The following is a 25,071-nucleotide window of genomic DNA, read 5'->3' on the forward strand; positions in this document are numbered from 1 at the left end:
ATGTTTTTTTCAAAATGTATAATGAAATAAATACGAAAGGGTTAGTCAAGCGTATGCAAGTTAAACTAGAATTTTCTAATAATTGGATTGGACCAGTTATTACGATTTGTTTAAACCGAATGGGATAGGTACCCTTGTAATTTTAACCGACTTCAAGAAAGGAGGTTCTGTATTTATTCGACCACTATGAATGTTTGTATGTCTGCAATTTTCTCAAAAACTACAAATCCAATTTCGACGGGGTTTTGATTATTTCAAAGAATATTTGACAAGACAAGTTTTAGTATATTAGGATTTTTTGACAGTTTTCCTGGAAAGCTGGTAAAACCGGATTTCATATAATCTTGAAAAACTCGAGTGTTTTAATTTTCTTTATAGTTACATGTATAAGAGCACTATGAGTAAGAGTGCTTCAATCTACGCTTGTAAATAAAGATCCGTGCCGGAAGTGGAAAATTTACAGAGAATTTATGGTTCGCTTTCGGCTAACCTCATAAATTATTTCTGACCTGCAATCATGGCGGATGGCTACAGGCAAAGGCTATAAATTGAACGAACCTTTATTTCCCATTAATCCTTAAAACACGAACGTTATAAAGCGGATTATTTTTTAAACGCACTTACGTTATTTGTTAAAACTTCCAATCATCATCATCATCATCATCAACCCATTACTGTCCCACTGCTGGGCACGGGTCTCCTCTCAGAATGAGAAGGATTAGGCCATAGTCCACCGGGCTGGCCAAGTGCGTATTGGTAGACTTCACATACCTTTAAGATTTTTTATAAATCTCTCAGGTATGCAGGTTTCTTCACGATGTTTTCCTTCACCGTTTAAGCAAGTGATAATTAATTTCTAATACGCACATAAATTTGAAAATCAGAGGTGCGTGCCTGGGATTTGAACCTCGGACCCCTCGATCGAGAGGCCGCGTTTCTTAACCACTAGGCTATCACTGCTTACAATAAAATTGCAAAAAATATCTTTCAAATTTATACTTATTGACTAAAGTATTATACTTGGACTTATACGAAATGCTATTTTATATGCAGATAAAACCCAGAACTAGTTTAATAAAGAGTTTCGTAAAAATAAAATAAGATTAACAATTTTAAACACAAATTAGAAGGGTCCGCTAAAGTTGAATACAATTATAATAATCTTCAAAAAGGTAACAAAATTGAGGAATAATTTGAGTTTCCCCAAGACCTGTAATAGAACCCTTTCGCGCAATTTACTACAATGGCGCATTTGTTTTGGTATCATTAGCTAAATTTTCAAATTAAGATGCTAAAAATACATTTTAAGTTATAATTACGCTTTTAAGGGATGCAGAATATTTATGTTATTCTCATATAACCGAATATAATTAATTTTTAATTTAACTTTCAAAATTTCCGATGCTACCTAGTGTAACATACACACAAAAATAAAATGGTATTTATTGATTAAAAGGCAATTTTTCTTAAAAGATGAGCTACTTTTTCCATATCACATCCGACTCCAATGTTTATATGTGCAAGCATAGATACAGTCATCATCATCATCAACTCATGACTATCCGACTGCTGGGCATAGACCTTCTCTCAGAATAAAGGGTTAAGGCTATATTCCGCCACGCTATTCAATAGCAAAATCGATAAATAATAGGCAATGGTACTCGATATCAGTAAAGGTAGAACTTCCTAATCACCTGGTAAGTTACAAATCTTTTCACCCTTAATTACGCCCTCGCGTGATACTAATCGCACACTTTCTCAATAAAACTTATAGCGGTAGTATCTACCTCCGAATCTATCGAATTGTAGGTTGAAGCCTCTTCTCTCGTGAGAATTAATACCCAAAAAACGATTTTATCGAGTCATGAAATTAATTGTATTCAGCCTAGAAAGCTAGCCTTATAAGATTACGACCATCAATTAATGTCCAGATAAAACCATTACATTAAGACCGACAAAGCACGCTATGAAATTCGTCTAAAAATGTTAACTTCACAAAACCCTATAACTAACTGCTAAGGTGGTAGAACCCTTCGTGGTTCGTCTCCTGAAGCACCATCATCACAACTATCTCTGCATTATTACAGCAGTGTTAAGCGCTGCTGTATTCGAGTTTGCAGGTGGTGTAAATGAGGGCAACTTATACTAGACATTCCTAATTCCCTCGCAAAGATAGGAACGCATCTGTAGTGCTCAGTTAGGACTGTAATCCTATTTAGGACATTACAAATGTCCATAGGTGGCAGTGGCCATTTACCATCAGGTGGCCTTCGTGCTGGTTTGCTAAAAAAATTAACAACATTATTTATCAAAAGAATACCTACCTAAATAAATATTCAATACTGTCATTACGATGTTCGAAAATTCTTATTTTAATACTACTTACCAATGTAAAAACAAAAAATAAATCCACCTTTGATCTACCGTTATAAAAATAACTTTCAAAGATTCCTTTTTATACGATCAGGAAAAACGTTAACGTGTAAATATTTGAGTTAATAAATTTGGATTACATCAATATTATATCAGGCAGTAACGTTATCCGAAATCTACCAGTATTACAAATATACAGGTAAAATACGCCCTTCGGGGCGTGGTTCATACATGGGTGCAAGCGGCCTGTTAATACTTTGAAAGGCCTGTTATGCGCTAAGAGGTAAGCCACTCAGTAACCACTCATCGTCACCATCTCAGGATAGTTTTACGATGTTTTCTCAAATTATTATAGAGTAGAGATATGGATAGCTAAATTACACTTAATGCAATAACGTAAGTTTTTATTATGAGCAAGCATGGACTGCTTGGTCATAATAAAAACTTGATGTTAAGCAGCTACAGCCGCCCTTCGGCATTAGCAATCAACTTCAGACAAGATCTGATGGTAGTTCGACCACAGATGCACCGCTACCCCTGAGGACTAAGTTGGAACCTCGGAAAAGCATGTCTATCTTGCCACCCTTCAAACCAGAACATTAAGCAACTTGACACGTCTGTTAATAAGCAGAAATACGAGTAGGCGTGGCGGTGGTGCCGCTGGAGTTTGACCACGGAGGGTTCCACCGCCTTTTATCGCTTTTTTGAGCTATTGAATTAAAACTTCAAAATACTTAACACTTACGCTTAAAATTTAAACTTGTATTCTTTATGTCGCAATAGTCTCACTAATGCGAATATATTAACCCTTTATACTTTTCAAAATACAAATAAGTACCAATAAATTAATACATAATAATAATATGTATGGCTTATTAATATTACCAAGAAATCCCTATTAATACGGAACAATAATAATTGATTTTGGAATATTCGACTTTGAACCGCGTTTTCAAAGTTTTTGGCGCACCTTTGTAACGTAGTGACGTCACGACCGACATTTTGAATCACAGTTGCGTTACGCAGATAAAATTAACGTAAAATCGACAAAAATACCGGCTGATTTATTTTACCGTAATTATTTATATTGCGGTAATTATCTCTAAAATTATTAATTATTAAACACATTTTAATTTTTATTTATAACACATTAAAAATCTACATGTAATGTATAATACGACAAAAATATAAACGCGCTTTACCCCATCATACTAACAACTGCTAAAAAACTTTTCTCGTAGGCGCCTTAAACTTTGTACACGATAATAACTTAACATCATACTTAACATTACTTAAAATACTTATCATTATTAACATCGCAACACCGACACGGTAGGGAGCAGGGTAGGTCAATTTATCATGCAACGTCAACAAGTTACATTCAAAAGCTGACACCTGTACCCTTTGTATGAGTTTTTAATTTTTTATACAAAAATAACTGCTTTTGTATTAGTTCACGTATTTCCCATACATTTCCAATCAGTTCTGATACAGTCCGCTGGGGCGTTGATTGGAAATGCATGGGCAAATACGTAAACAAATACAAAAATGGTATTTTTTATATAAACGTAAAATTTCATACTAAGGGTGCTGGGCAATACGATCTACAGGTACAGGAACAGAATACTTACCGTTAAACAAAAAGTCACACACACTTAGTTTCAGGAAAAGTTGACTTCGCTAAACACACATCTGCATGCTCTACGTAATGCTTACATATAACACTCGGTGTCACAAGTAAAGTCACGGGCGATCTCCCAATCGCCTGAACACTGTCGGAGTGTAAGGATACCAGCAGGCAACTGTGCGATATCGTGTTAAAGTTGGGAGCGGCACTGCGCATGTCCTGTTCAAAGTTGGTGTCGTTTCACACTAGAGGAACTTTGCTTGCAACGTCATTAGATCGGACACTGGAAGTTTGCTTTGATCGAGACTTGGAGGGTATAATTGGGTTTAGACTGTACGTGGGCTGACCATTTAATCAATATCAATCCCCATTAGCAATTTTGTATAAAGAAAGTAGTAAAGTTGCACGTAATGTATGTATGTAAATTTATCTCCACTGAAAAAAGTTATTAGGAATAATTTGAGAAGTAGTAATTCAGTGGTGTGTGACTGATGAAAGATAGTTATTTTATGTATTATGTTGATAGGTAAAACCTAATCAGATAAATAGGACGCAAGTGGTAATGTAGGTGACTGAAGTGACTAATGGGCAGGCAGTCGACATGTGAGGAGGACGAAAGAATATTACTCTCGAATTGTTTTTTGTCATTTGTCCTAGATTAAAATTGGGTAACCTAGCTACACACTAACGCTCACTATCATGATAAACTAGTGGATGGGTATAAGAAATATTTCTCAAGTTTTTTTTCAATTATCTTTTAAATTAAACAACTCGTACATCGTTAACCTGTAGTATTTAATTGGAATAGGAATATCTCTTAGACATATGTTCTTAACCTTAAAAAAGAAAATCCCGAAATAACATGCGTTTAGGGAGCCTTTAACATTTCCCTAGAATTATAAAATCGCTTTAAATAACATTTCAAATATTTCCATAAATACATTATTTTTAATGATAATACTTACCGGTAAATTCTGACCTCTATTATTACTTCTATGTTCAATGTATAATTATACATTGTACAGTATACATGGTAATTTATCTATACTTAGTTCAGAAATAGAACAAAGTAGGTATTTTAGCACCGCTATAAATTCGACCTCGTATCTAACTAACAGCGCACTTTAGGTCAAGATAAATGTACCTAAACTTTTTCTTTCGACAATAATTTACGCTGCATGCGGCTATTCGCTACCAGTGTCAAACTAACCGAAAGGTTTTATTAAGTCGTCTACTAAATATATTTAAACTTTAGCAGGGTTAAGGTCATATATTCTTCTTTACTCGACTACGGGTAATGTTTTTCGAGAGTATGTCGATATGTATGTCTGTATGATTTTTATGTCTAATTCTTTGGTATGATCTGTAGCTGAAACGGATTAACGGATTTAACATTTAAGAATCCAACGACACGGATTCTTCTAAATTGAGGAACTATTTCTCCGTGTTTATCACGTAGAAATATAAAAGTAGACCATTAAATAAATCAATCCAATTGAGTACTCGAAAATAAAACGTAAGAAGTGTTGTGTTTTAGAGAATGTTTATAATTTTCCTGCTAATAAACAACAGAAAAATACTGCAAGGTTGGAAAATTTAAGTGAGTTTTACGACTTCATAAAAACTATTTAACCTTCGTAGCACGAGTCCCTTAAGAATAACACTTAATTAACCTTAAGTAGAAATGATGAAAAACAGAGTTTATTTACAAAAGTATGTAGCTAACAGAGAGTTGTTTGTAATAAACTTCGTAAAAATGTATTTTGGAAAATGCAGTAGACGGTTAATTTACACGGTAAAAACCCCCTTACCATTATATCACGTTTTGTTAAAATTAGATACCTTTATTTTTTAATTTACGACTCAATGTTCCAGTTTAATATTATGTATTTTTTGTTTGCGTGAAAAATCTGTACATTTACGACTTTATAGTGACCTTTCAGGTTTTAGTACACAATTCTATCACCTATATTATTTTTTATAAGACTAAAGAAGCAAATGAGAATAACACTCGCAACTCAAACGAATTTTTCGAAATCTTATATCTTAAAACCTGTCATGCTGTTTGGGCTGCAGGACGTCCTAAAGAAAGAGATATACATTAGTCGAAAGCCCTCCGCTAATTAAAAACAACTATTTTCATATATAATATAGCACTTATCAAATGTAATATAAATTTATTTGTCAAGTTTTCCAACTTTATCTTCCCACGTATTGTATAACAGGAAGTGTAAATTGTTTGTAGTTGTCCTAAAAGGGTTTCCAAGCGTACGTTAGTGAAATTTGCTTGAATAAGTACCTTAAAGGGTCCATCAACGAACAATCACGGAAGACGTGCTATGAATACTTTACCTTGTCTCGTCTTTCGGAAGCAAATTAAGGGTAGATCAATACAGCTTTAGGAACCTCCGTTCCATTACGTATCTCTAACGGATACAAGTATTACGGAGGAAGCAAGATATATATTGTTGTTAAAGAATTTAGCTGTTTATTATATAAAAATTAAGTGATGTTAAATAAGCCATGAAAATGATTTACGTGAATCTACGATTTTACTATTTTTTATTGACCTACAATTTCGGAATACAAGTGTTGCCATTGAAAGTAAGAACGATCACTGTCTACCGTAGCGCAACACGTGGCTAAGTTTAGATGGTATACAATAATAAATATTATGTTAAATTCTTTTTTGTTTATGTAATATACATAGTTATATTTTGCAACCATTTGTATGTAAGACGTTTAATGAATATAAATGTTTCCTTTCCTTCTTTCTATTTTCCTCCCAATTTTAATCATACGCTTTCCCCAACTAAACTTACTCATAAAACACTTACCAAGATAATTTTGTACCTTTAATTATCTTAGTTTTACAATTATGAACAAATGAGTAGTTTATAAAAGCAATATTTGATGTGTAGGTGTGAAGGGTTTAGTCAAAGCAGGTTGTCTCAGGTGTAAGCGGAACGAAAAATTACCATGAAAATTGCAGTTTTCCGTCGGTCCTTGGTAGGATTTATCGCTCACCTTGCGAATAAACATGTAAAGGTTTAAGTCAGGAAACTTTAGCAGAAAATATAAAAGAAAAGTTAGCATGCATGAATAAATTTTGGCCTCCTATGCCATTCTGTTTTGAATCATGGACGCGTAGTAAATTTATACGTTACGTGAACATCTATTAGAAATTCTGTATCGTTTTTTCTAGCGCCGAAGTAAAATTAGTTAAGTACATACCTCAGAGTTCTCCATATTTAGGATAGGGACTTAATACATTTTGTACATTTAGCAAAATATAATTAGGGTTTCGAACATCCATCACTTTGACTCAAAGACGTATCTTCAAATTTCACTTTGCCTTCGTCCTGAACTATAATGTTTCTTCACTTTCATTCTTTCCTTTATCACTACCACACTTTTCCTGCCTAAAATAGCAATGTTCAGCGCTGCTGTGTTCCGCTTTGACGGGTGTAAGGGAGTTATATTTTTCCGTGATATTCTTACTTATTCTTACTTGGTCCATCCAAACTCATGTAAGGATCGAATATTGCCTGGTCAAGATTTTAGATGTCTAAAATTTTATTTAGATATTAAAAAAAACCTTTCTTTGAGAGGCCTTCTATACGCGAGGTCTTGCTTTTCTCTCCAAAAACCCTAATTGAATACTATACGGTATATAAATTGCCATAAAAGAAACCTAACCTTTAAGCTTTAGGGCTACAGTGGGATTTCAGCCCTGGCGTTATTTTAGGCATTTTATTACCTTACATAAAGCCTAGGCACCTAATAAAACACTACATAATATAACCTTTTTATTATCCGGTTTATTCTACGCTTAACAAAATCTTTCTAAAATATTTTTTTTTATACTAAAGTAAATATGTAATTGTAAGTAATGCGTTATGTAATAAAGTAGTAAAAAATTATCTTAAATTTCTGTTTCAAATTGAATGAAATTTGAAATATACCATGTTTATACAATGCTTGCTTGGCTCCTGAAAATTCGGGCTTCTAGCTTCATATGCAACGAAGTTACAGGGGGTCAAAAATGGGCCGAATTGCTTCGAGAAAATAATGGTACGGCCGTGCCGCTTTTTTTTGCTCGACTTGGCGCAGGCACTGCCGTGCCTCCAGATGCTTTGAAAACCTTATTTTAATCTACTTCAAAAAGAAGGACGCTCTATGTTCGGGATTATGATTCAAAATACATAGAGTATTTTGAGATCCTGATATCATGTAAGATGATTCAATAATAATGTAAGATGTAATCCACAATGCATGGTTATAAACTATATATACTCGTAGATGGAAAAGAGTACGGTATAATGAAGATGAATCATGACAAAGCTTGCGATTCATTGAAAGATAAAATGCATCTTCCGTAATGCAAATATGAATTTAGATATTTTGATTGATTGGCTTTCTGAAACTGGGAAGGCTATTTGGTGTTATTGATTTATTTAATTCTAAGTGGATCGTCGTGAGTGTCGATGATCGAGTGTAAAAAGTAAGTATACAAATTAATTCACATTAGAAGTCTATATGGTCCATTCGTCGTAGTTGAAAACACAAACGCCTCGCGAGGGTAATAAACTTCGATCACTAATAAGAACTAGATACACAATCCCATACAAAAATGAACATAAAAAGTGGCGTCAAACGTGTTTATAAAATTCTAAGCGACAGAATCTAAAATTAATGCAAAATCAGCCTTATCACTATTATTTAAAGGTGTTTTTCAAAAACTGCTTACCAAAAGCAATAAATTTTGACGACATAAGCTAGCTGTCAAAAGCTATCACTTTGACAGGGTTACTAACGTTACTAACCTAAAAGCGCACCCAAATGTCCATTTGGGTGCTCTTTTCGTCGCGCCATTTTTTTGTCGCCGATTGTGTATCTAGTTCTTATTAGTGATCGAAGGTAATAAACCGTTTTCATTGAAAAACATCCATTAAACATTGTTGGAGGCCTAACACTTTCTATTGTTATCTAATCCAATTGTCCTTTTATCAAAGTACATAGCAACACTGTTGCAATATGCCCCATTCCTTAATTTGTAACAAGATAATTTCTTATGTCTTTATTACTACAAAAAATACTACTACAAATCTCAATAGCTCTAAAACGTCTTCCAAAATACATCCCCTTTGGTCTACATTTTAAAACTTTGTATAGTTTTAGATGCAGTAAAAATTGAAGCTAAAACACAAATCAGTCGCAGTTATACCAATAGGCTAGTTAGGCCTAGGAGAGCAGACTTTAAGGGTTCAAGTTTATCTAGATGGCCTTTTTTGCTACTTTATAGAGACTATTTTACCTTGTTCGCTTTTTTTTCCGCTGACTATAGGGATGGCAAAAAATAAAGAATAATAATAATTATTTTTCCACGATCGTATCTGTCGTATCGACAGCCCTGAATTACGGTATCAAATTGTAGTGATCGGTCGGGGCGGCAAAATTTGAATAGTCCTTTGATGCCAAATGTGTAAATCTGCCACTGACCCAAATACTTTTAAATAAATACGTCAGCAAGTCCTTTGACCTAATCCGTAGAGGAAACGTGTCCCGTATACCAGATGGGACACATGTGGGTGGAACTTAAAGGTCGTATCTAAGTAATAGGCACGTACTGGTTATAGATATAATTTGATTATAATGTAGATAGGTCAGATTTCTAAAGTGATTAGCCCAATTAGACATGACTATGCAGAATCCATCGTGTTTTTTAGTTTTTTGAACTATATTTATTCTGCCTAACAACACTAGTGTTAAACGCTGCCGTGTTCTGGTTTGAATGGTGTGGTAAGAGAGACATTCTTTTCTGAGGCGTTCCAGCTTAGTCGTCAGGGGTAGCGGCGCATCTGTGTCCGACTTCACGTAGGAATCCTATCTGGGGTTTATTACCGATGTCCAAGGACGGCAGAAGCCACTTACAGGTGACATTTCATCCGATGGTAAGTTGCTTCTACATTGCAGTTCACCTAATGGATGCTCGTCTGCTACTCCTATTTTATATAAAAATCTACATGTACTGTAAATCGATACCAAGGGATATCAGGCGTAATGAATATTAAGTTTCGGTGAAACTTACTAATTTCGGACGTTAATTTTACACGTATATTCACTACAAGCTAAGTTTTGATTAGATTCGCCCAACTTAACCCCCAGAATAGTTTTCGGTGTTTAGTTACGGAAATATACATGAATCCTTGACATAATTAAACAAAATAAGGCTTAGGTAAGTCCAGCGATTACGAAAAATGGCTTAAATCAAAATAAGCCACGAAGTGACCACGTTACATAGTCAAACTAGAAATTATCATAAAAATAAAAAAACCGACTATAGTGTAGTCTTAATGATTATGTTTAAAAATATTATTATATGTTTGCGACATACATACATTCAGAAAACATTCCCCGTAGTTCGGTAAGATTAGGTTTTAAGATCTTTTAATTGTCGCTTTTTTTGAAATTCTGGTTCTTAATTTATTACCTGCTACTATTGAAACTACTAGCTATGTTTATTTTTGTACAACCATAATATTTATTTGGTATATTCGACTTTGGTCACCAGATTAATATCAAAGTGGAATAGACCACTTTTTACCAACCATAGACCGTTTTTTTTTAGGGGGAAACCTTCAAAAGATACCCGACGACGTGGGAGCGACGCCGAGTTATGTGGGATTTTTACCGCACTAGACCCCCCCGGTGGCCGTCCTCAACTCTTGTTGGAGAACTCCGGGATCTCCGACGGAACACAACCGGAGCCCTCCAAGCGCGATGCGCCGATCGGTCTCTACCCTGGGGGAGCAGTTTTCGCTCCTCCCACACCATGTACTGTTTACGACGGTATGCGACCACACAAACCGCCGTCCTTCCCGGGGTCGCTTGCTGGACGGTTCGAGCTCCCACTCTTGCCGCCCCCAACCCCGGAAGCCTCCTTTTAGTCGCCTCCTACGACAGGCAGGGGATACCGTAGTCCTATTCTAGTCCCGGACTACAGGGACAGCCAACCATAGACCTGTGTTTGTTTTTTGGGTTTAGATATAGGTATGTGTTACCAACAGTACATACTAGGACATTATAAGTAAGTAAATTGTTTTATGGGTAGTCTGGATCATAACATTGTTTCTAGTAGTAGTATCTAATGACCTTTTCTGACTGATAATCAGATTTTGTTAAGTAAAAGTTTTAATTTGTACATGTTGACGTCACAAAGTTTTGTTTAAATCTTAAACCACGTTAAAAGCTCCATTTATAGTTGACCTGCAAGTGACCCACTTGTCTCACAGGAAACGGGAAAAGGACGACTTTATTTTATTCCGTAACAAGAAGTTCAAACGGACATTATGTAAATGTTTAAAAAGAAAATTCTTTATACTTTTCGTTTATGGAATTGACGTAGCATACAATAATACATTACAGTACCCTTAGGGTTCGTACACAAAACTGCGATGCGACGTCGCATCGCAAAAATCTGCGAGCTCCCTCGACGCATCGCAAGAACTTGCGAATTGATTCGCATCGCACAGTGGTTGTTGTTGTTGGTAACCCTGAGAGACGCTACGCCGCACGATATCGCATCGCAGCAATTCGCATCGCAATTTTCTGCGTTGCGAATTCGCATCGCGTCGCATCGCAGTTTTGTGTTCGAGCCCTTAGTATGAGTTTTTGCTTTTTTACAAAAATGACTGTTTTTGTTTCTGTTTACGTATTTCCCATCCCATCCCATACATTTCCAATCAGTTCTGATACAGTCCGCTAGGGGCGCTGATTGGAAATGTATGGGCAAATACGAAAATAAATACAAAAACAGTAATTTTCGTAAATACGATATATATACTCATAAGGGTACAGTATTTAAGCGTCCATTAAATTAATAAGCATATTAAAAAGTGACCAATGTCGGTCATCGAAAAGGTCAACCACAAATACATTATTAATACTGAGGACTAAATTAGAACGCTTAAGTGGCCTTACCACCCCTTTCACACCAGAATCAGCCTTTCACATCCTTCACCACTGCTATTATAATACAGACAGGCGCAACTGATATGCCGCCAACCACAAAGGGTTCTATAACATTCTAAATTATTCTTCACTACTTAAAAGTAAGTTGGACAATACGTCACTACATCATCATCAACCCATTACTCCTCCACTGCTGGACACGGGTCTCCTCTCATAATGAGAATGATTAGGCCATAGTCCACCGCGCTGGCCAAATGCGTATTGGTAGACTTCACAATTCACATACTTTTAAGTTTTTTTTTTTTTTTTTATAAATCTCTCAGGTATGCTGGTTTCCTCACGATGTTTTCCTTCACCGTTTAGCAAGTGATAATTAATTTCTAATACGTACATAACTTTGAAAAATCCGAGGAGCGTGCCTGGCATTTGAACCTCGGACCCCTCGATAGAGGCCGAGTTTCTTAACCACTAGGCTATCACTACTTTTAGTCACTACGTCACTACATAAAACTTTCTAATTTTAGAACTATAATGGCTTGATGTTAATGTATGTTTCATTAACCAGTCACCAAAGCACTACTTGTCAAATGTTACTCTTTTCCGATGGCACAAGTTCCTAAGCAAGTTGTCATCAACATAAAGATAAGTGCTGCGCTTCCGTAGAGAATTCAAACTGTCACCAACATCCGCCCCTAAGTTAAAGTATCCAGAACAGAGGTTCTCAAACTTATTTTGTTTATTGCCTTCTTTTAGAATCAACTATTTTCGCCTCCTAAAAGACAAGAAAGATATGCAGATTTTCTTATAAAACCCTGTAAGGTTTTAAATTATATTACCAAATAAGGTAAATCTCTGAAAATCAATCTCTGAAATAAGTAGGCGAAAAAAGGGTCCAACTACTTCAGCCTGGGACAGTAATGGCCTATATAGTAAAATATAATTTACGAATCAACCATCGCCCTCTAAACTGCTACAAAGCCCCGCAATTTTCTTGTTTTCCTTCACGGCCCTCTAGGCCTTCAGCGTCCACAAGGCTGCATTATCGCTAGCTTTGAGACACACTGATCTAGAAGCCACTGCGCTATTATAGCTAAAAACAGAAGGGACTCATAAAATCTAACGTGACGTTAAATTAGCCTAGAAAATAAGCATTTGAACATATTCTTAAATAGTCTTCTCGTATTCTAAGAGTCTTACTAGATTTTTTGTAGGGAATATGTCAGCTGCCAATTTTTTGGCGTTACCCAAAAATATTACAAAACTAACTTTTTGACTAAACATAACCTAAAATTTTAAATTAAAATATAAATAATAACATAATAAATAATAACATATAAATTAAACTTATAAAATAAAAACGTCGTCCAAAACCCTTTCTTGTGGCATAGCTCCCAGAACACTGGCAGCGTTACCTCGCTGAATAGCTTGACTAATTTTTTGTGCGAAATAGCTGCTAGCCCTCTGGTCACCCGATGCGAGGATAAGTCTGTGGGACATATCTTTTACAATTTTTTTCATATCAGCCGACCACGGACTCAACGTCTCAGTTGCAAGCGCCGCAAATTCATAATCATTTATAATTGAAAAATATTTGCGACGCTTGAGAAACTGAGCGCGGTCGGCTGCAGCCCCAGCACTACTACAGGTGTCATGTATGTAGGTCGGGGCTAGTTTGTCCACACATGTAACGTCCCACACCAGGGCACGACCTAATTTCCACGGCACCAGAGTTGCACCATCAGGTCTCTTGCCGTCGTCTCTGCACAAACCATTTGACTCTAGTGAGGCTGGTACAGAGACGGTGACAAGATCCCTACGGATTAAATCATTTAAGGTGCTGTGTCTATATACACGGCCAGCGTTCCTGGAGCAGGACAGACCATGTCGGCCATACTTACCCACGCTTCGGTTATGTTTAGGTAATTTAGTTATTTGTATATAGTTTAATTTATTTTATCTTTTTGACTGGTATTTGTCGTTAAACTAATAGTTTAAAAAATAGGTTTAATTACGGTGAGATAATATAATTAAGCCTACTCAAGCCTACCAATCATACAATGATTCGTCAAATCAGACATTTAATGTTAAGATTGACCTAGATAAGGTCTTGGATATTGATCCAAAAGATTAATGAATAAAACTAATTACAGAACGTGGCAAGTCCATTGTAACTTACTTAACCACAAACTTTTTTATTCTAGTGCGGAAAAGGTACCCCTTTTTAGAACATATGTATGTATATGTATGTATGTTTGTTAGTATGTATGTATGTCCTATGACACGCTCTACAGTCCAAATGGCATGACGGATTTAACATGAGGTGTTGTTCGTCTAAATTGTGGAAGTGAAATAGGCTGCAATACTTGCCGTTGAAATTATTTATTAATATTTAGGGTGTTGGATTTTTGTCTTTTAGTAGTTAGTGTTATCGATATTGATTTCATTATAGCGAATGTGTCGCGTAACTAAACACTAAACCTGTTGCGATATACGCCAAACGATTAAGCTTCTGAATGAGAAAACGATCACGTCTCGACTCTAATGGAATCATAATACTTTCTACTTCAGGAAGCCAATTGAATGAAGCAATACTTTGTCACAAAATCAAACTGTTTCAATTTAACTGTTTTAACAGTTATACATAATTTGTTGTTAGCCCACTTCTGTCCCACTGCTGGGTACAGGTCTCAGAGTGATAGCGATTTTATCTATAGTCTACCACGCTAGCGAAGTGCAAATGTGTAGTCTCCATAAACCCTTCAAAACTTTTTCAAACACTCAGACATGTATGTTTTCTTTCGATGTTCTCCTTCGCCATTGAAGTAACTGATAATAAATTTCTAACACGCACACAACATTGAAAAATCAGAGGTACCCGGGATTCAAACCATGAACCTTGGAAAGGCTGACTGCTATACCTAAATATAAATTTAAATTTGTAATCCATTAATTAACTTTATAGTAAGGACAACGTTAGATTTCATACTCTAGAGAACAGAAGCTAGGAGTGACATGCAACTTTCAATATTGCTACTCAACTTTCCATTCCCTCAGGAGTATATTAATATTTTAGTTCTTCAGTTAAGTTCAGTGTCTGCGACATACAACAACCCACTGAGTTCAAGTTTCTAGATCTTGGGTGTTTGTATATTGTTGTTCTGCGTGTCCATAAGAGTATAAAGTGTCTTATATAAGAGGGGAGGTCAGAGGGTGTCTCTTAGGCGAGAAAATAATTCAACGGGTAGCACTACGGGTACAAGTAGTAGTGAACCCTTTCAAAACCTAACCTGAATAATAAAATATAATAATTAAAAAATAAAACTAACACCCATTGACGTATTTTTTCTGTGCTGACACCAGATGGCATCTTGACTTTTGCAGTGTGCTTTGTCGTCTTACGAATTTTCGATCAGGCCACGTGTCCTGTCACGAGTTTAATATTTTTACCTATCACAAAAAGTGCACAACGCCTCTAAATAAGTTTTCACTTCAAAAATTTATATGAGGACGTCTTTGGTCTTTCTTATTTTGAGCTTATACATATACATGATATTCTTATCTGAGCTACGTCATTTGTGTGTAATCTTAAGTTCAATACACTATGTCTAATACTAGATGAAACAAGCCACAAAAGCTTCTTTCCCTGAGGGCTACGTTGGAACTGACATACGCACATTTCTAAACTTTTAGTATAAATCAACAGTAGTATGAAGACGCGCGTCATTTCATACCCTTGGGTAAAGACCGGCAAAATGTCCCCAACTTTAAGGTCACTAAAAGACAAATGGGGCTCGTAGTGCATACTCAGAACGAAGTAAAGTGACAAAGCGACTCAAACAAAATATTGGAACACTAGAAATTCTGCCGATCACACACGATATATTGTACCGATATATAGATATCGGTACAATATATCGTGTGTGATAGGTACATACATAAGTAGGTATGTACCTATATACGTATTGTACGTAGCACTATTACTAGCACTCTAAACATTATAAAATGCCGCATCCTAATTTTCTTCTTTTTATAATATAGGAGTAGCAGACGAGGAGTAGTGGACTGCATCCACCTGATGGCTACTGCCGCCCATGGACATCTGTAATCAACCGCAGATAGGATTAGATATTTCAACCTGAGGTCGGCCACAGATGTGGTGCTACCCCTGAGGACTAAGCTGGAACGCATCGAAATAGTATGTCTCCCTTACCACACTCTTCAAAACGGAACACAGCAGCGCCTAACTCTGCTATTATTAGGCAGAAATAGGTGTGGCGGTGGTGCCGCCGGAGTCGAACCACAAAGGGTTCTTCCACCTTCAAACTCCATCCATCCGAATTATAGCATGCATAAGGCAAGTTTCCAATTTATTCAACAATTTTGAAACATACTAAAGTCAGGCGTATTTTTACCAGGGTTTTAGTTTGTGGAAAAACATCAGTGTACAAAAAACAAAGCCACGGCGTATCTCCATCCATTTACGTAGTTTGTCAAAAAAATACGCTACTTCGTCCCTTCTACTATATAAAACAAAAAAGATCTTTTTCAGCCGCTTTTTCAATGGACTCCTATATTTTGTTTTAGATATATGGGTTTCATTACGACTATTCTCGGCTCTTTGGAATAAAATACGAAGGCAGTTTTCTTCACCAAGATATATTTATCGTTTCTAGCGTCCTCAAGGGATGAATAATCAAATCCTTTCTTATTTAACCTTTCGTAGAAGAGATTAAATAAATTATTGATTGTTATAAATATCACTTAACCAAGCTTAGTTATAGCAGTGATAGCCTAGTAGCTAAGAAACTCGGCTTCTTCAAACAGGGGTTCGAGGCTCAAATCCCAGACATGCGCCCCTGATTTTTCAAAGTTATGTGCGTATTATAAATAAACTAGTTTTTGCCCGCGGTTTCGCCTGCGTTTAAAAGAAAATAATATGACATACATAAAACTGAAAATTCGTACCTTCATTGGAATACCAGTGGCGCCATCTGGCGAAAGTTGGTCGTACTAACTCTAAAACCTTCGTGGGCTTATGGACAACAACTTTTATAAAGATCATCACTTGATCAAATGCATAGTTTACGATTCAATCCTTACTAATATCGATTAAAATAATCGATGTTTTGGGTCCAAAATATCGATTCTCCGATTAATCGATCTTAGATCGCCATCCCTAGTTCCCGTGGGATTTCCGGGATAAAAACTATCCTATGTCCTTTCTCGGGTCTCAGACTATCTTTGTACAAAATTCAGTGGTTTGGGCGTGAAGAAGAGACAACCAGACAGACAGACAGAGTTACTTTCGGATTTATAATATTAGTAAGGAAGTAAGGATTATCTAGCTGCTATAAAATATACAAATTAATGTAAGAAGTTTATTATTTTAAAACATTATAATTATATTAAAATTTTATACGGCATAAAGACGAGTACTTCGAGTAGTACTTACATACTAAGTTGAGAAGAAAAAAATAAACTCATAATTAAGATGTATTTTAGAACCAGGAATGGACCGTTTGTAAGGAAGAAGAATACGTTGTTTTTAAACTATTCACTGCCACACCTATTGTTGCCTTATAATAGTGTGTTAAGCGCTGATATGTTCTGGTTTGAAGGGTGTGGTAAGAAAAAAGCTATTATATGAAGCGTTCCGAGTTGTCCTCAAGGGTAGCAGAGCGTCTGTGGCCTACCTCAAGGAGGACTTTATGCCCATCTAGAGTTGAATACAGTTGTCCAAGGGCAGCACTAGACATTTACAATGAAGTCGACTATATGATTTATTGTTACTTCTTAAAAAACTATTCATTGCGTACTGGATTAATAGTGTGTGCTACGAGGTAAGTTATACATACCTACATGTCATATTATATCCATAGACATAATATAATTATTTCTTAATTCTTTATGTCAAAGAAAATTTTAAAACCTTTATTTTTCGAGATCAAATAAGTTGTTTTGGATTTCATTTACATAATAGGTAAAACTAATTTGTATAATTCTACACATCGCCCTAGAAGTGTAATTTACATATTTACTTTATTCTCGGTGTTAATCCATATTGAAGTTGTCTGAGAAAATATAATTGAGAAAAAGTTTCACATTTATAGTTTCTCAATTTATTTTGTAAAAGTAGGTATCTATTTAAAAAGTCAAGAGTTACTCGATTTATTATTGGCTGTCAGCTGGTGTTTTAGAATTGTTATTAGATTTATCCTTCAAAAAGCGTAGATGAAATCAAATTATTGCCTGTAACGAAAATTTATTACATTTATTTATTTTATAGTAGTAGCAAGACTTTGAAATTAGGCTACTCAAAACGAGAATCCGGTGGTCGAATCCAATTCCTGTTTTTTTTTAATTTGCATATTAGAAAATATTTATCACACGCTTTAACAGTGAAAGATAACATGATAAGGATACTCTTCTCGCCTCTCTGTAAACTTCTAAACCTTTTTACAGAGTTTGCATGGGTGACTATGGCCTAAGCAATTAGGCCCTTTCGCTCTAACCTAAAGGCCACGAGCTGCAACGTTCAAAGGAAATTCACCTTGCGCTGCAAACGTTAGTATCAAGTGTTATAAACACACAGTTTGTTTCCTAAGGCCACGTAATTCACACTACAAACTGTAGCAAAATTTGCTGGAGTTTGCTTGTATTTAAAATTATGCTTGAAGCCGTGGCTTATGTTTTGTGGCACATAGATAAGAGAAAATCGTTAAAACGTAATTATTAGCAAGTTCAAACACTATGTTCTAAGTCATCTGCGTAAATAAAAACAAACCTAATTTCAGATTTTGTACTTATTTTTTTTAAGCGATTTCTAAATAAAATTATTTTACACATTCACACAGCCTATCCAACTGGTCCCAATACCACTACACTCTATTAACATATCCCGAGGGAAACTTGGCCTTTCATTAAATGGCTATTAACATGTGATACCCAAATTATAAACCAAATATTGTGTCAAAAATGATAAAGGTCTCCACACAATACCACACAAATACTCACTTTAACCTTTGGCTATAATAATCTCAACTAAAAACATAAGTACAATGGCGTTATAACATCTAAATATATATAACTCAAAGGTGACTGACTGACATAGTGATCTATCAACGCACACTGGACGGATCGGGCTGAAATTTGGCATGCAGGTGGATGTTATGACGTAGGCATCCGCTAAGAAAGGATTTTGATCAATTCTACCCTCAATTCTAAAATAGGGGATTAAAATATTACTTCGTAACGCGAGGGAAACCGCGGGCAAAAGCTCGTTACAACATATAGGTGGTAAAACCTTTTGTGGTTCGACTCTGGTAGCAATACTGCCGCACCTATTTGTGCATATTAACAATAGTGCTGCTATGTGTTGCTTTTAAGGGTGTGGTAATTGGACTTACTAATCGAAGTCGTTCTAACATAGTTTTTAGAGGAGCAATGCATCTGCGGTCAACCTCAGGTAGGAATCCAATCTAATCTGGGATTGATTACAGATGTCCACGGGCGGTAGTAGCCACTTAACATCAGGTGAACACGCTTGTTGCTACTTTAATAGATACACTAATATTGCGAAAGGCTAGAAGGCACACTATTCCAATGGGAATAAAAATAAAATTTGTATCAAACGTTTCTATATATACCCAGACAATAAAATTTGTTTCAAAGAGTCCAAATCATATTTGAACACGTTTGATTGAATCTCTTTGTAAAATTTAAACCACTCAACCCAATGTTTAACTTTAGCAAACATAGTTACAATTTAGTAACATATTCTTGATTCTATTTAATTAAACAGAAGTCCTAAAGTCCCTTGAGAATGCCCCTTTGTAGTGAACAAAGCAATTTTCAGCAAATCAAAGTAAAATTTAAAATTTGCAGGAGAAATTTATAATAGTAAAATTACTCGTAGCATAACGAGACTTAAGAACCTTTATGATTTAACTCCGGAGGCATCATCCCTATATCTCTTAGAACACGGAACAGAAGTGTGGAACGCTGCTGTTTTCTGGTTTGAAGGGCGTTATAAATACTTATTCAAGGGATTCCAAGTTAGTTCTCAGGGCTAGGAACATATTTATGGCCGGCCTCAGACAGAACTAATACTTACTGGGCGTAATTATTGATGTCCTTGGATGGCAATGGTCAATGAAGAATACATGAACTATTAAAAATATAATTTAATTAGTCAACATTGTTTTATAATTCATGTGTCTGCGAAGTGGTGATTGGCGATTAACATTTAATCATGCAAATTCATAAGAGTACAAGGTCATTTTCCTCCTGAGAGCCATCTGCTTTCACTTGGTTTTAATAATTAAATTACCATTTAGTTGTAGAGTAAACTAACCCGTATAAGTTTTTATAGCATATTATCTTTCAAAGAACTCTCTCCGAGAATCTCGATGACAAGGAATTTCATTAAAATAGCTTTTTAAGGGCTATAATAATATATCGGGTAAAAGCTTGGCTAATTCGAGGTAACTCAATTTTATTTTAGAGCTCATGCTTGAAAGAAAATTGTCGTTAAAAAATATATTTTTATAAAAAAAAAATAGTAAAGTGTAGATCTTAAAAATATTAACACTAGGTTGCTGCCACAATTACTAGTATTACTAGTATCGCTATTATTACTACAGACCACAACTACCACTTCTAGTACTTCTAGGACACCACTAGAACCAATGTAAGCATTGCTACCACTGCTGCTCCTGTTGCTGCTGCTACCTGGTATAGTCCGCGTTAAACTGCTAGTCCGCTCTGAATATAGAAATGAATCTCGTTGCCATGGCAAATTGTATTACTACACTTGCTCGCAACAGCTTCAGAGCGGACTAGGAGTTTGGCGATAACTATACCTTTTACCTAATTTTCTTACTGGTACTTCAACCATTTTCACAATTCCTACCAGACTACTTTACTGCAACTCCTACTATTGCTATTGCTCTTAGAAATAATTCTACTACAATTACTACTTTACTATTCGATCGCTACAAATTAATCTCACAAATTAATTAGTCTTGCCAACCCTTGATTACTAATTAGAACATAATACAATCAATAACACAAATGGATGCTCCATTTCACGCTTATGTTCCTTAATGAATAAGTAATTACCGACACTCTCTATCAATTAATATCGGACTCCTCGTAAATGGGTTAAATCGAATTTGGAACATCTAATGAACGCTACAGTCAGCGAGAAATGAGATTAAGTACATCTTAGGTCTAGAATAAATGAATCTTGAAGGGTTATTAAATGTCATGAATTTTGAAATATTTATCAAAGGAACCTGTTATAAAAAGACAATACTCTAATTCTCCGTTCAAACTCGATAAATGTTTTGGTAGTAACCGAGTATGTTAGATCGAGCTATTAAGATAAATCTGTAGTAAGATTGTACAAATTAAGAAATAAAAACATTTTTAACATATTTAAGAATCTTTGATAGCGTGATGCAGGAAACCGTCTGGTGTCGCCATCTCTTGTCAAGTAGCTGAAGATCGCCGTATGAAGACAACCTAACCTAATTAATGCATAATTCCTACTCATTTACGTTTCATGCTTATATGTATTTCCGTAAAATTGTTCTGTTCCTAGATTCGTTGCGTTTGGAATTCTACCTACCTTTTTTATTTATCCTCGCTATTTGAAACCCCTAATACAACATTTGTGCACAATAAAGCACAAGGTATCCAATATTAATGCATACAGGACAGTCGTAAAATGTCTGTAAAAGTCTTCCAATTTGACGCGGAAATGAGAGGACGTGAGGGTAAGGGTACCCACTTTTCGGCACTATACGGTTTCATCGCATTGTTTATATTACATTGCGTGAAATTAAAAAACGTACCTTTGTTGCTCCACACCAAACCAGCATTGAATATGTCGCTCATGGATTTCGTCAGCTTAGGGTGTTTTTCCTACATATGTTTGTCAGCAGGCAATGAAAAACATTACCAACTATTTCAGCAATAAAACAAGGGTATTTGCACTGTAGGCTAAAAGTAATGTTACCGATGTTATCAACTACACAGGACACAGCCAAAAACATTTTACTAATATAAAAGTAACAGAAGTTTTTGTAGTAGCAGAAATAGTAAATGCAACTGATAAGCTAAATATAATAACCAAAGATAAGTTAAATAACCAAATCATGCTAAATGACGATGGTTTGAAAATAGTGTAGCATCGCCATTTTTTGAATTATATTCATGGGAGGAAAATATTAGAAATAAATGTTAGAAATTTTTAAACAAAATACTTTTGTTGTTGACGTTGTTCCAGATGTACATGTTAGGATATTACGAGCAAATTTATGGGCAAAATTCTCCCGAAAGCTTAGCAATTCATAACAGAAATGGCAGATCGTGAAACCACGTAGAGCCAGGAAGCTAATTTCACAAATATTCATATTACGTCAAACGTTTCGAAGAACTTCGAAAATGTTAGAAGTGCTTGAGAGAGTTATGATAATTTTATTAAATAGTACAGAATTATATATTTTTTTATATTTAAACGATGTTTTAAAGAGTATTTGAGGAAAAAAGCTTAAATCAAAGTACTTAATGATATTAATAACATTTCTGCCAATTAACAACGATGTAGTGTTAGAAATATATTCAAATTATTTAATAGTATTATTTCAATGTGTTATTTTTAAAATAACAAGTGCTAATTTATATAGTCACTGGCTGTATGCGTTACACGATTGTGGGCATTAGCATAAAAAAAAAAGAAAAATAACGCTCTTGACGTTAAAGTTGAATTTTACGCGGAAATAAAAAAGTTGTAAATTGGATCAAGAAATAGTTTAATTAGTAAAAACGCACCACTTACCATAAATATGGTGGACTGCTTGCTCGTTTGCTACTATTAACAATAAAGAAGAAAAATAAAAATACAAACTATGAACTCAAACTTTAGTGCTGAAGTTTATAATTTAATCAACTTGAAATGTACATAAAATTCAAGAGTCGACGAGCCGGAAGAATCAACTTTTCAGTTTGCAAACTTCTTGAATAACTACTTAACTTCATTTTCTAAATACCACAATAGTGAAAAGTTATAAGTGCCTTATAAAAAACTTTGAGACAACGGGTAATTAGGTAAAAAATATGATTTTTTAAAATTAATTATTTTAAATAGTAATTTTGAGGAATACTTATATTAAGAACACAAAGAAGCTATTGTATAGAATTGATATTCGGCCTATTACACTGATGATTCAAGATTCGAATTCCTGAAACACACATCTTTGAAATCATATGCATTGCCCGTATTAACAATCAATTATCTACCAATTATGAAGGTTCAGAAGTCTGCAAACAAAGTTCACGAAATTGGCCATATACAATCTCTTGTCAAATATGAAAGGATACCCGTGCCCAGCAATGGAACAATGGAATCCCAATGATAGTGATGTATCTGACTTCTTAACCAAATTAGAAATAACCAACCTTTACAGTAAAAGTAAAAACTTATATATTGGATTACATAGCAGGTAACACATAAAATCAATTTAACACATCAATCAATCAATTAAACCATTGACACGTTTGCAATGAACGTCAAAACTTTTCTCATCCTTTGTGACAGAAGATCTTTTATTACTTGCTTCGTTGGGTCTTGGAAATTGATTAACAACGTCTAGAAAATGTTTCATCGTTAAATATTTCTTTATAACCCAATTTTACCTTATAAATAAATTAAACGTGACACAACTAACTTTTTTTTATAATATAGGAGTAGCAGACGAGCATGCCGTCCACCTGATGGTACCGCCCATGGACATCTATAATCAACCCCAGATAGGATTAGATATTCCTCCGTGAGGTCGGCCTCAGATGCGCCGCTACCCCTGAGGACTAAGCTGGAACGCCTCGGAATAGTCCGTCTCCCTTACCACACCCTTCAAACCGGAACACAGCAGCGCCCAACACTGCTGTTATTAGGCAGAAATAGGTGTAGCGGTGATGCCGCCGGAGTCGAACCACAAAGGGTTATAAAGTTGTTGTTAACGATAAAATATAATGAATTGTAATTGAGAACAATTCACCTTATACTTCGGTGAATATACATTTTACATTTGAGTTTAATTTCGACCAATCTGCCAATTTATTTATTAACCACCTTCAGTTTAATCTAGTTTGATATATTCGTCTATTAATAATTTAAAAGCAAATATTCTGAATATAGGGTTGTATTCATTTATTATAATAAATTCTCTATGAGTTGTGGTCATGCGGTTTTAATCCTACAGACCATTCTCTATCAAATTACATTAACAAGTCTATTAAGAATACTGACATACAAAATTGGTTAACCCTTATTAAACAAGGTTTAGGTATAATCCTAGCCAAATACAATTAATATTGTAATGAGAATTATATTATGATTTAACTCTAAAGTTACAATCGCGAAAAATAAGAAACAATATTTTTTTACCAATTGTTCAGTACAATGATTTAAAATCTTTGGTAGATTCGTTTAATAATAACAAAACAATTAAAAAAGTCTATTTGCTTAATATAACTTAAGTACTATTTTGAAAATTCTAAATGAGGTGTCTAATTATAGTTATGTCAATAACCTTCTCTATATTGTGACATTGAACTTGTCGGTCTTGCGTGACTGTGTGACCACGCATATAAAATTTTCACTCCTATATTTTTTATAGCATACATTAAGTATGTATAATTTCAGTAATATACAAAGCATAGTGAAGATTTAAAAAAAAATAAACCCATCTTGAGACCTATTATTCAATGCCTTACAAAGACCTAGTGGATCAAATAAATGTCTGTTTTACGATCACAATGACCTTTCCACTTCAATATAATTCGGTTTAATGATACGGTGGGTTAAAGGTGAACATTATTTTTGCATTAACTACTGTGTTGCTAAGTACGTCACACTAGATGTGACCTCCGACCCGCGATATTGGCTCAACGATTTGCTGCAATTTTATCCACGTTTTTATCTCGAAACTATGCAAGTATCTGTACTGACCTTTTTTGAAGGTGCATGTTATTATTTACTCATAGATATGATGTTTTAATTATTATTTTATTTAATGGGAGTATGGTCGGAT

General features: G+C 35.0%; 1 protein-coding gene across 2 annotated transcripts in view; it reads right to left on the minus strand.

The window, feature by feature from the left end:
• Positions 1-4,190, minus strand: part of LOC140753985 (synaptotagmin-15) — a 111,337-nt gene extending 107,147 nt beyond the window's left edge. The window contains exon 1 of one of the 2 annotated variants that reach the window (XM_073088880.1): positions 4,090-4,190. The gene's annotated coding sequence lies outside the window, so the exon portion shown is untranslated. Of the gene's footprint in view, positions 1-4,004 lie in introns of both variants that reach the window. The other variant, XM_073088879.1, reaches the window with a different exon arrangement.
• Between the last annotated feature and the right edge of the window lie 20,881 nt (positions 4,191-25,071).

Source organism: Epargyreus clarus, unplaced genomic scaffold (genome assembly GCF_041222505.1).
Source record: "Epargyreus clarus isolate Ecla_fem2 unplaced genomic scaffold, WU_Ecla_fem_2.2 ptg000027l, whole genome shotgun sequence".
In the NCBI taxonomy this organism is placed as follows: Eukaryota; Metazoa; Arthropoda; class Insecta; order Lepidoptera; family Hesperiidae; genus Epargyreus; species Epargyreus clarus.